The 12,681-nt window shown below is 41.6% G+C and overlaps 1 long non-coding RNA gene across 1 annotated transcript; it reads right to left on the bottom strand.

The window, feature by feature from the left end:
- Positions 1 to 788: 788 nt before the first annotated feature.
- Positions 789 to 12,023, bottom strand: LOC133103890 (uncharacterized). The gene is made up of 6 exons (XR_009703409.1): positions 11,828 to 12,023; positions 11,264 to 11,462; positions 10,861 to 11,007; positions 10,182 to 10,330; positions 9,155 to 9,233; positions 789 to 872 (listed from the first exon to the last, which is right to left on the bottom strand). It is a non-coding gene; the product is annotated as an uncharacterized LOC133103890 (long non-coding RNA).
- Between the last annotated feature and the right edge of the window lie 658 nt (positions 12,024 to 12,681).

The raw sequence follows: 12,681 nt of genomic DNA, 5'->3' as shown, positions 1-12,681 counted from the left end.
TGAAAAGAAAATAGTCCATGAAAATGGAGAGAAGATGAATACTAGAAAGGAGAAACCAAGAACAAAGGTCTAAGATGAAGCAGGCAGGGGGTCAACGCTGGGAACAAGAATGGTCACCTTCCCTAAAAGTCAGGCCAGAGAGGAAAGCGCTGGTACTTAAGAGTGGTGGACGGAAATGTGGTTCAGGTTATCTGAGGCAGGCTGGCTCACCGTTCAGTTACTTCCCAAGGTCTGAAGCCCCTACACAGAATTACTGAGACAGAGACCAAAGCTCTCAACTTCTGGACCAATCCATCTGGGTCTGCATTTCCAGTGGCTTCTTTTTTTTCACCTGATAATGACTAACTCACCTGGATCACTCCGGCATGGAAATGCTCTCTCTAATGGCCACGGCTCTTCTCCTTGCTCTAGCTTGAAGATCACCTCTGGTTTGCTGATGCAGTACCCTGTGAGTGAGATACAGGGTTAAGACTTCGGACAAGCTGCTTGGACATCGGGGCCCTGAAGGACAATGAAGGTGCCGGTTCAGGATTCGCATGATAATGGTGACCATTTGAACCTTTCTTTAGGGAAGTGAGAACAGAAACATTCTTTCTGTGCTCAATAGCAGCAATCATTTCTGACCCATGAGGTGTACAAATATCATAAAGCTCCACCAAGGGCTCATAAATTTTGGCAGCTAAGAAAAGAAATGCACACTGTGAGGCATTACACAGGGAAGACTCCTCACCCACGGAGACCAGGTGGCTGTAGTTTTCCAGCATCACATCCCGGTACAGGGTCCTCTGCATACAGGTCAGCTGTAGCCACTCATCCCAGGTGAAGTCCACAGTCACGTCCCTGAATGACATGGATCCCTGGCCAGCACACTTCTGTTCAAGCCAAAGAGATCAGTATTGGGTGATGTGAGAGAGATGGGAAATAATTCTTAACATGTTGATTTTGAGAGTTTACCATAAATATTATATAGGCTGCCTATTCTATACCTTGTTTTGTGGTTTACTTTGTGGGATAAAGTGATATCATAATAGGAAAATCCAGACGGTATATTAACTTATTAATTCAAACAAAAAAAATTGAAGTTTCTACCATGTGTCTGAAACTGTCCTAGCTTGCCAAGAATATTGAGCTAAATCAATCATTTTTATTTGGCCTTCAAGGAGCTCAAATCTTGGTAAGGAGACAAATCATACCTATGAATACTTATCGTGTAATAAGGTATTATTAGAGCTATGCTAGAATCAGTATTATATAATGTAGGAGATATGACTATTTTGTATTGTCAGTTCGGGATTCACAATAGCAGATCTTCATTAATGTGGTGCAAGCACATACACAAAGTCAAAGAGGTATGAAAAACACACAGCAGTATGACAGGAACAGGGGAACAGGGCAGGGCCACGAGAAGAGGACGAACTGCAAAGGTGTTCAGCAGCACATTGTGCAGTAATTCTGGACTCATCCGTGTAGTTGAGTGGTCTCCAAAATACTTCATCACCATCCTGGCAGTAAAGTTTTGAGCACCCCCAACTTATTCATTTTTAATAAGTACTATATACATTCTGCTAATCCACATAATAATGATAAGCTTAATTTATCTTTATTTTCCTCATTAAAAGTTTAAATGTAATCAACCTACTGTTTTCTTCCCAATGGAGAAGAAAGCACTGGGATATCTTGTGCCTCCATAGGTGGGAGGTGTGACCACTGAAGAAATGAGGAGCTGGTGAAGACACACATGCAATCATCATGGTAGCTGTAACGTTTACATTAAACAGCAGCAAGGAAGATCTCAAATCAACAACCAAACATTACAATTTAAGGAACTAGAAAAAGAACAAATTAAACCCAAACCTAGCAGAAGGAAGGAAATAATAAAGATTAGAGCAGAAGTAAACAAAATAGAAAATAGAAAAACAGAGAAAATGAAACCAAAAACTGTTTTTTAAAAAAGATGAACAAATTTGACAAACTTTTACCTAGATGGAATAAGAAAAAAAGAGGAAAGACTCAAATTACTAAAATCAGAAATGAAGATATGAACATTACTACCGATTCTCCTGAAATAAAAAGGATTATGGGAGAATACTATGAACAACTGTACACCAATAAATTGGATTACCAAGACGAAATGGAAAAATTTTTAGAAACATAAAATCTACCAAGATTAAATCATGAAGAAAATAGGCACTCTGAATACACCTATAACTAGTATGGAAATTGGATCAGTAACCAAAAATATCCCGACAAATAAAAGTCCCGGACCTGATGGCTTCACTGGTTCATTTTACCAAACATTTAAAGAAAAGCTAATACTGGGACTTCCCTAGCAATCCAGTGGTTAAGACTCCACGCTTCCACTGCAGGGGGCATGGGTTTGATCCCTGGTCGGGGAACAAAGATTCCACATGCTGCGCAGCATAGCCAAAGAAAGAAAGTAGAACTAATACAAATCCTTCTCAAACTTTTCCAAAAAATTGAAGAGGAGCGAACCCTTCCTAACTCATTCTATGAGGCCAGCATCACCCTTAAAACAAAGCCAGACAAAGATGTTGCAAGAAAACTACAGACCAATATCCCTTATGATACTACAAAGCTACAGTACTAAAAATGCTGTGGTACTGGCATAAAAACAAACAGACCAAAGGAATAAAATAGAGAGCCCAGAAATAAACCCTCAAATTTATGCTCAAATGCTTTTTGACAAGGTTGTCAAGACCATTCAATGGGGAAAAGATAGTCGTTTCAGCAAATGGTACTGGGAATACTGAATATCCACACGCAGAAGAATAAAGCTGGATCTTTACTTAACCTCAAATAAAAAAATTAACTCAAAATGGATCAAAGACCTAAATGTAAGACTTAAAACTATAAAACTTTTAGAAGAAAACAAGGCCAAAGCTTCATGACACAGTATCTGGCTATGATTTCTTGGATATGACACCAAAGGCACAGGGAACAAAACAAAAAACAGACAAATTGGACTCCCTGAAAACTAAAAATGTTCTGCATCAAAAGACAGTATCAACAGAGTAAAGTGCAACCCACAGAATGGGAGAAAATATCTGCAAATCATATGTCTGGTAAGGGATTAATATCCAGAATATATAAAGAACCCCTAAAACTAAACACCAAAAACTCCCCGAACATCCAATTCAAAATGGACAAAGGACTTGGACATTGCTCTAAAGAGAATACACAAATAGCCAATAAGCACATGAAAAGATGCTCAATATCACTGATCATTAGTGGAATGCAAATTAAAACTACAATGAAATACCACCTCATACCCATTAGGATGGCTACTATGAAAACAAAAAACAAAACAAAACATGACAACCACTACAAAGTAACAAGTGCTGGAGAGGATGTGTAGCCACGGGAACTCTTGTGCACTGTTGGTGGGGATGTGAAACAGTACAGCTGTTACAGAAAAGGGTGTGGCAGTTCCTTAAAAAATTAAAAACAGAATTACCATATGACCAAGCAATTCCACTTCTGGGTATATACCCAAAAGAACGGAAAGCAGGATCTTAAAGAAATATCTGTACACCCATGTTCATAGCAGCATTACTCACATTAGCTAAAATGTGAAAGCAACCCAAGTGTTCATCGACAGATGAATAAATAAGCAAAATGTGATATGTATATACAATAGAAAGGAAGGAAAATTTCACATATGCTACAACATGGATGAACCTTGAGAACATTATGCTAAGTGAAATAAGACAAGCACAAAAGGACAAATACTACATAAAACCACTTATATGAGGTACTTAGAATAGTCAAAATCATAGAGACAGAGAATATAATGATGGTTGCCAGGGGCTAGGAGGAGGAAGGAATGTGAAGTTATCGTTTAATGGGTACAGAGTTTCAGCTTTATAAGATAAAGAGTCATGTGGATGGATGGTAGTCACAGTTGCACAACATTATAAATGTACTTATTTAATACTACTGAATACTTAAAATGGTAAAAGTGATACTTTTTTTAAAAAAATTTTTTGGAGTATAGTTGATTTACAATGTTGTGTTAGTTTCAGGTGTACAGCAAAGTGAATCAGTTATACATATACATGTATCCACTCTTTTTTAGATTATTTTCCTACGTAGACCGTTACAGAGTATTGAGTAGAGTTCCCTGTGCTATACAGTAGGTCCTTATTAGTTATCTAAAAATGATAATTTTTATATGTGTATTTTACCACAATAAAAAAACTGGGGGGGAAAACTCCATTAAAGATAAGAGTTTGAACACCCCTCCCCACCATGTACATGGATGGAGAAAGACACACCATGATAATACTAATCAAAAGAAAGCAGGAGTGGAGTAGCTATATTATTTTCAGATATAGCAGACTTCAAAGTAAGAAAAGTTATCAAGGATAAAGAAAGTCATTCATAATGATAAAGGGGTCAAATCTCCAAGAAGAGGTAACAATCCTTAACATGTATGCACTTAACAACAAAGTGTCAAATACATCAGGCAAAAAGTGATAGAACTACGAGGAGAAACAGACGGAATCTACTGTTGGAGACTTCAACACAGCTCTATCACAAACAGCGGGCAGAAAATCAGTAAAGACACAAAGACAAGCCTCATTTTACTGTGCTTCGCAGATACTGCCTTTTTTTTTTTTTAATACAAGTTGAAGGTTTGTGGCAACCCTGCATCGAGCAAGTCTACTGCCATCATTTTTCTAACAGCATCATTTTTTAAATTAAGGTATGTGCATTTTTTAGGCATAATGCTATTGCACACTTAACAGACTACAGTACAGTGTAAACATAATTTTTATAGGCACTGGAAAACCAAAAAATTTGTGACCCATTTTATTATGATATTAGCTTTACTAGGATGGTCTGGAACCAAACCCACAATATCTCTGAGGTTTGCCTGTAGTTGAACTCAACAACACCATCGGTCAATTGGCACTAATTGACATCTATAGACTGCTTCATCCAACAAAAGCACAATACACATTCTTCTCAAACTCACATGGAATATTCACCAAGATGGACCGCATTCTGGGCCATAAAACACACCTTAATAAATTTAAAAGAACAGAAATCATACAAGGTCTAACCTCTCAGATCACAATGGAATTAAACTATAAATCAGTAACAGAAAGATAGCTGAAAAACTCTAAAATACAAGAAGATTAAACAACACATTTCTAAGTAACACATGGGTGAAAGAAGAAGTCTCAAAAGAAATTTTAAAATATTTTGAACTAAATGAAAATTAAAACACAATTTATTGTGTGATGCAGCAAAATCAGTACTTAGAAATTTATAGCATTGAATGCATATATTTAGAAAAAAGAAAGATCTAAAATCAGTCATCTAAGATTCCACCTTAGGAAACTAGATGAAGAACAAATTAAATCAAAAGCAAGCAGAAGAAAAGAAATAATAAAAACTGGAGTAGAATCAAAATGAAATTTCAAAAGAAACTGAAAATAGGAAATCAATGGAGAAAAATCAATGAAACCAAAAATCGATTCTTTGAAAAGATCAATAAAATTAATAAACCTCTAGCTAGACTAAGAAAAAGAGAGAACACAAATTACTAATATCAGAAATGAAAGTGGGGATATAACTACAGATCCCATTGACATTAAAATAATAAAGAAATATAATGAGTAACTCTCTGCCCACAAATTTGACAATGATGAAGTGGACCAATCTGTTCAAAGTCACAATCTACCCAACTCACACAAGAACAAATACACAATCTAAATAAGTCTGTATTTTTAAATTGAGTCAATAATTAATAACCTTCCAAAACAAAAAGAACCAAGCCTAGATGGGTTCACTCATAAATTCTACCAAACACTTATGAAAGAAATTATACTAAATATCTACAATCTCTTTCAGAAAATAGAAACAGGGAATAGTTCCTACCTTTGTCTCAAGGCAAAGACATTACAAGATAAGAAAACCACAGACAAATATCTCTCATGAATATAGATACAAAAATCCTTGACAAAATATAAGAAGAAATATACACCACAAACAAGTGGGATTTATTCCAGATATCAAAGCTGGCTCAACATTCAAAAATCAATTAATGTAATCCATCACATCAACAGGCTACAGAACAAAAATCACATGATCATATCAAAAGACACAAAAAAAGCATTTGAGAAATGATTAAAAAAACTCTCGGTACTTCCCTGGTGGTGCAGTGGTTAAGAATCTGCTTGCCAACGCAGGGGACACGGGTTCAAACCCTGGTCCAGGAAGATCCCACATGCCGCGGAGCAACTAAGCCTGTGCACCACAACTACTGAGCCTGCGCTCTAGAGCCCACGTGCCACAACTACTGGAGCCCGTGCACCATAACTACTGAAGCCCACGCGCCCTAGAGCCCACACACCGCAACTACTGAGCCCACACGCCTCAACTACAGAAGCCTGTGCACTCTAGGGCCAGTGTGCCACAACTACTGAGCCTGCATGCTGCAACTACTGAAGCCTGTGCACCTAGAGCCCATGCTCTGCAACAAGAAAAGCCACCGCAATAAGAAGCCCATGCACCACAACGAAGAGTACCCCTGCTAGCTGCACCTAGAGAAAGCCCACACACAGCAATGAAGACCCAACACAGCCAAAATAAATAAATAAACTCTCAGTAAACTAGGAACAAAGAGGAACTTCCTCAACTTGATAAAGAATATCTACAAAAGCCTACAGATGACATCATACTTAATGGTGAGAAACTAGCAGCTTTCCCACTAATATAAGGAACAAGGCAAGGATGTCCCCTTCACCACTCCTTTTCAACACTGTACTGGAAGTCCTAACTAACGTAACAAGACAAGAAAAGGAAACAAAAGGTATACTGATTAGGAAGGAAGAAATAAAACTGTCTTTGTAGTCAGATGACAAAATCGTCTATGTAGAAAATCCGAAAGAATCAACAAAAAAGTCCTGAAACTATTAAGTGATTATAGCAATTTTGTAGGGCACAAGGTTAATATATAAAAGTCAATCATTTTTCTATATAACAGCAATGAACAAGTGGAATTTGAAATTAAAATCAGTATCATTTACATTCACTCACCCCCCAAATGAAATACTTATGTATAAATCTAACAAAATATGTACAAGATGTATATGAGGAAAACTGTAAAACTCTGATGAAAGAAATAGATGAACTAAATAAATGGAGAGATATTACATGTTTGTGGACAGGAAGACTCAATGTTACCATGATGTCAGTTCTTCCAAACCTGATCTACAGATTCAATGAAATCTCAAAATCCCAGTCAATTATTTTGTGGATATCAACAAACTGGTTCTAAACTTTATATTAAAAAGGCAAAAGACCCAGAATAGCCAAACAATATTGAAAGAGAGGAACAAGGTTGGAGGACGGACACTACCTGACTTAAAGCCTTACTGCAAAGCTACAGTAATCAAGACAGTGAAAGAATAGACAAATAGATCAATGAAACAAACCGGAGATCCAAGAAATAGACCCACATACATGTAGTCAACTGATCTTTGACAAAGGAACAAAGACAATACAATGGAGCAAAGATAGTCTTTTCAAAAAATGGTGCTGGAATAACTGGACATCCACATGCAAAAAAAATAATCTAAACACAGACTTTACACCCATCACAAAAGTTTACTAAAAATGGATCACAAACTTAACTGTAAAATACAAAATTACAAAAGTCCTAGAAGATAAAACAGGAGAAAATCTAGATGACTTTCGGTTTAGCAATCACTTTTTAGACACAGCACCAAGGGCATGATCCATGAAAGAAGTAACTGATAAGCTGTACTCCATTAAAATGAAAAATTTCCACTCTGTCAAAGACACTGTCAAGAGAGTGGAAAGACAAGCCACAAACTGGGAGAAAATATCTGCAACAGACACATCTGATAAAGGACTATTATCCAAAATATACAAAGAACTCTTAAAACTCAACAATAAGAAAACAAACAACCCAAGACTTTAAGGGACTGCTTACCAAAGAAGATATACAGATGACAAACAATAAGCATATGAAAAGATGCTCCACATCACATGTCATTAGGGAACTGCAAATTAAACCAATGAGATTCCACTATACACCTGTTAGAATGCCCAAGATCCAGAACACTGACAACACCAAATGCTGGTGAGGATGTGGAGCAACAGGAATTCTCATTCATTTCTGGTGGGAATGCAAAAATGGCACAGCTACTTTGGGAGACAGTTTGATGGTTTCTTACAAAGATAAACATGCTCTCACCGTATGACCCAGCAATCATGCTCCCTGGTATTCACCCAATGAAGTTAAAAACTTATGTCCACACAAAAATCTGCACACGGATGCTTATGGTAGCCTTATTCTCAACTTCCCAAACTTGGAAGTGACCAAGACGTTCTTCAGTAGGTGAATGGATAAACTGTGGTACATCCAGACAATGGAATACTATTCAGCACTAAAACAAAATGAGCTATCAAGCCATGAAAAGAAATGAAGAAATCTTAAATGAATATTACCAGGTCAAAAAAAGCCAATCTGAAAAAGCTACATACTGTATGATTCCAACTATACGACATTCTGGAAAAGGCAAAACAACGGAGACAATGAAGTGGTTGGTGGGGGGAGGGGAGGCAGGGAGGGAAGGGAGGGATGAACAGGTGGAGCACAGAGGAGTTTTAAGTGCAGTGAAACTACCCTGTATGATACTATAATGGTGAAAACATGTGATACATTCATCAAAACCCACAGAATGTACAACACCAAGAGTGAACCCTAATGCAAACTACAGATTTTGGGTGACAATTACGTGTCAACATAGGTTCATCCATTTTAACAAGTGTACCGTCTGGTGGGGATTGTTGATAACGGGGAAGGCTGTAGGTGTCTGAGGGCAGGTGGTATAAGGGAAATCTCTGTACCTTCAGCCCAACTTTGCTGTAAACCTAATACTGCTCAAACAAACACGAATTCTTACAAAAGCAACAGTAACAAAAATACTCCACCTTGCATGATCCAAGATAGCATTCAGAGAAGGGAAAGGAGACCCCAATTCTCCTGGATGGCCCTGCTCTGTATTCAGGTAGGATGATTATCGAGTCAGAGCAGAGTTTGGTTCCCAAGCCTACCATTTGCTTATTCAGCCACAAACACGTAATGAGCACCTACCAGGAGCAAGGCACAGGGTGAGGAACGGCAAATATGAAGATGAACACGGCATGCATCTGGACTTTGAAGGGCTAATGGCCTGTCAACACAGACACAAACAGGTAATTTCCACGCAATGGACAAAGTGCAGTGACAGGGACAGCAGGGGCATTGTGGAGCCAGAGAGGAAGGGCAATTAATCCAGAGGGGGACAAAGAAAGAGGAGAAGGGCTTCCTGGAAGAGATCTTCCCCAAGTTAGCTCCTGAGAGATGAACTGGAGACTCAGGAAAGGAAGTGGAGCAGGGCTCCCAGGTCAGCCCGCAGGACAGAGACATGAGATGCACAGGTGGGCGGTAACCAGATGTGTTCAGGAAGTTATGTCAGGTTTGGGGTCACTGGAGAACACTGTTACATGTTTACTCTTTAAATGTCACCTTCTCCTCTAAACTGTGAACTCCATCAAAAAGGGACCAGGTCTCTATATCGTTTTGAGCAGAGTCTGTGGCACACAGTTCAGTACCTCACACACTAATCAATCACTGTTGAATAAAATGTAGAATATGAGAATTTTTTTAAATATTTAATAAAACAAAGAGAAATAGGAAGTGGTTCTGTTCTCAACAGCCTTAATTTCATGATAAGAAGCTCAGCCTTTTCCCTCTGGAGGGCCAGAAGCTATTCAAGTGGTTTCCATACTGAAGTGGCAGCATCTGAATAGCATTTCAGATTACTCAGGAGGACAGACTTAACCTCGGGGAGAAAGAAGCAAAAAACTGTTCCAACAGTGCAGGGGAGAGAAGATGAAGCTCTGATAAGGGGAGAAAGAATTAAGTAGAAAAGACAGGTTTAAGAAATGATGACATCTTAAAGGTAGTAGAGCCTAGATGCCACCCAGGATGAGGTGAGGGGTGGGAAGGATAGGATGAATCCCATTTTGGTGGCTTTTTATCTGTTTCCACTTTTCCATTTTAATATATGAACACCCTAATAAAAGCCATGAAATCCACTGGAAAATGAAATAGGGAATAGAGAAAAGAAATACCTCACCTGGGATTTGTTCATTTTCTGTTGTTCTTGGAAGACTGTCAAAACCTGGGAAGGCATTCCTGGAAGAGGAGGAACGAGGAACAGGATGATGAGAGCTCCTCAACGCTCTTCCTAAAAACTTCCACACGCCAGCTGGGTAACCTTTAATCCTGGAGAAGGAGAGGAAGGTTAACACCTGCCCCTTCGTGACTCCTTAAACCCACAATGTTCCCTACTCCTTTAACTATTTATGTTCCCCTCACTAACACAGAAATATTTAAAGCAGAATTATTAAGCAAATGATAGCATCTCAAAATATGAAATATGATGACTTCATTAAAACTGATATAGCAGGGGGAAAAACCCTAAAGGCTATTTTGCGTAACTGTTTTACTACCAAGATGTTAACCCTCTGAGTCTGAGAATCCTCATAAAGTTTTGAAAAAAGGGATAAGTGCCTTAAACTTGTTTTTTTAAAAAGAAAAACTGTTTCTTCTAACTTGCTGTTTCTCAAAAGGATTTTTTAAAAAATATTTATCAAATTATTTTTATTTTTTTATGGCTGCACCGGGTCTTAATTGCAGCACAGGGGATCTTTAGTTGCAGCATGTGGACTTCTTAGTTGCAGCATGCATGCGGGATCTAGTTCCCTGACCAGGGATCGAACCCGGGCCCCTGCATTGGAAGCGTGGAGTCTTACCCACTGGACCACCGGGGACGTCCTCAAAAGGATTTTTTTAAGAGGAAACGTGTTTCCGTGCGATCGTGTGGACAGCACATGCCAGGACTTCTATGTGCCTCTTACCGATTCTTCACAAGTCATCTCCCCTTTCAGGCTTTTTCCCTTCTGTCAAATGAAAAAAAATAGATAATCCTGGCAAACCGTCTGGGAACTACTACTCTTGACTCTAAGAACAGGAACGACAGAAAAGCGCTGCCCAGCTTCTGGAAAGAACTGGTGGAGAATGAAGGGAGGGGAGGGTGCCATCTGGGGTGGGGTTAAAGATAAAAGCTTCCCAGCTGCGGAATCCCCCAGCATCCCACCACTCCCGCCACATGTCTCACTCAGTCCCAGCTCCCTTCTCTCTTCCAAAGTGACTCACAGCTGATGGTGGTGAAATCACTCAAGCCTCGGCCCTCCGGGCGATACGCTCCTTTTCTGGGTTTCTTCCGCTTCTCTTCTGAAGCTCTGATGTGTCTCGGGTCAGAGGCTGGAGGGAGCGGGGGTTCTTCCCTGTGAGATTCCCGTTCCTGGAGTCCCCCTCCTTCCGGCTCAGTAGAGATGCTCTGTTCCAGTAGAGCCTAGGGGACAAATTCACTTCAGCGGGAACCTTCATCCGGGTGCCAGATCTGCCTCTCTGAGAACACACAGCTCCAGAGACCTCAGGCCGCACTTCTACGACCGCAGAGGAGGCTGAGGACAAAGGCGGGCCGGCCGCGGCTGAAGTGCCCTCGGCCCCTGGACGGCACAGCTGCGGGGCGTCTCCGTCGCGGCCCGAGGCTGTTCCGGACAGCGCTGGCCAGACGGACACCAGTCGAAAGGAACTAAGGAAACCCGGGATGCAAACCGCCGCCGCAAGCCTCAGGCACACACGCTTCGGTTACGTATTCGGGCCCGAGGAACGCGCGCCACGCCGCGCCGAGCAGCATCGCGGGGCTCGTCTTACCTCCCCGGGCTGCGGGGCCCGATGGGGTCTGTCGCTCAGTCCTCTGGGCCGCATTCGGGCCGCCTCGGCGGTTACGAGGATGGAGACCCCGCAGCCAGCGCGGCCTCTCCCACAAACGCGGCCCTTCCCGCGCGTTTGCTCGGGACCCCCAGTCTCCCCCCATCCAGTGTGGACGCGGCCCAGGCGGCGCTGCCTCTGCCTCCGCCCCACGCCCCCTCTTCGCAGCCTCAGGAGGCCAGCGCTGACCAGGGCGCCGACCTCCAGGGCCTACAGCCCGCCCCACGCGCGGCCGCGCCCAGACATGCCCGAGACCGCCAGGGCGCCACGCCGAGGACCGACGCGCGCCTGCGCACAGAGCCCGACGCCGCGCGTTGTAGGTCCTCGGCGAGCTCCGCCCACTGTGGGGGCGGGGCCTGCGCGGGGCCCGCCCCCTCCACCCCAACCCCCAACACACATCGCCCCAACTCCCACAACCCTGTCGCTCCCCACGTCATCCCCACCTCTCCTCGTCCGACCTCACTTGCCCCTCCCCCTCCACGCCCCCGCCCCTACATCACCCCCACAGCGCCCCAGCCCCTACCGCTCTGCATCACCATCACCCCCGCCTGGAGATGAGGGGTCTCCTCGCAGCCGCCAGCTACAGAGAGATTTAAGAACACAGATGAGAAAGTTAACCAAATTAGCCCAGCCAAGCAATTTTCTTTTTCTTTTTTTTTTTTTTTTGGCATTGCTGCCGGGCTTGTGGGATGTTAGTTCCCCTACCAGGGATGGAACCCGCCCCTCCGCAGTGAGAGCTTGGAGTCCTTACCACTGGACCGCCAGGGAATTCCCCAAGCAATTTTTTTTAAATGTGA

The sequence above is a fragment of the Eubalaena glacialis genome, chromosome 13 (assembly GCF_028564815.1).
Source record: "Eubalaena glacialis isolate mEubGla1 chromosome 13, mEubGla1.1.hap2.+ XY, whole genome shotgun sequence".
Classification (NCBI taxonomy): domain Eukaryota; kingdom Metazoa; phylum Chordata; class Mammalia; order Artiodactyla; family Balaenidae; genus Eubalaena; species Eubalaena glacialis.
Note: the sequence above shows the minus strand (reverse complement) of the source record. Positions and strands in the feature narration are given on the sequence as shown.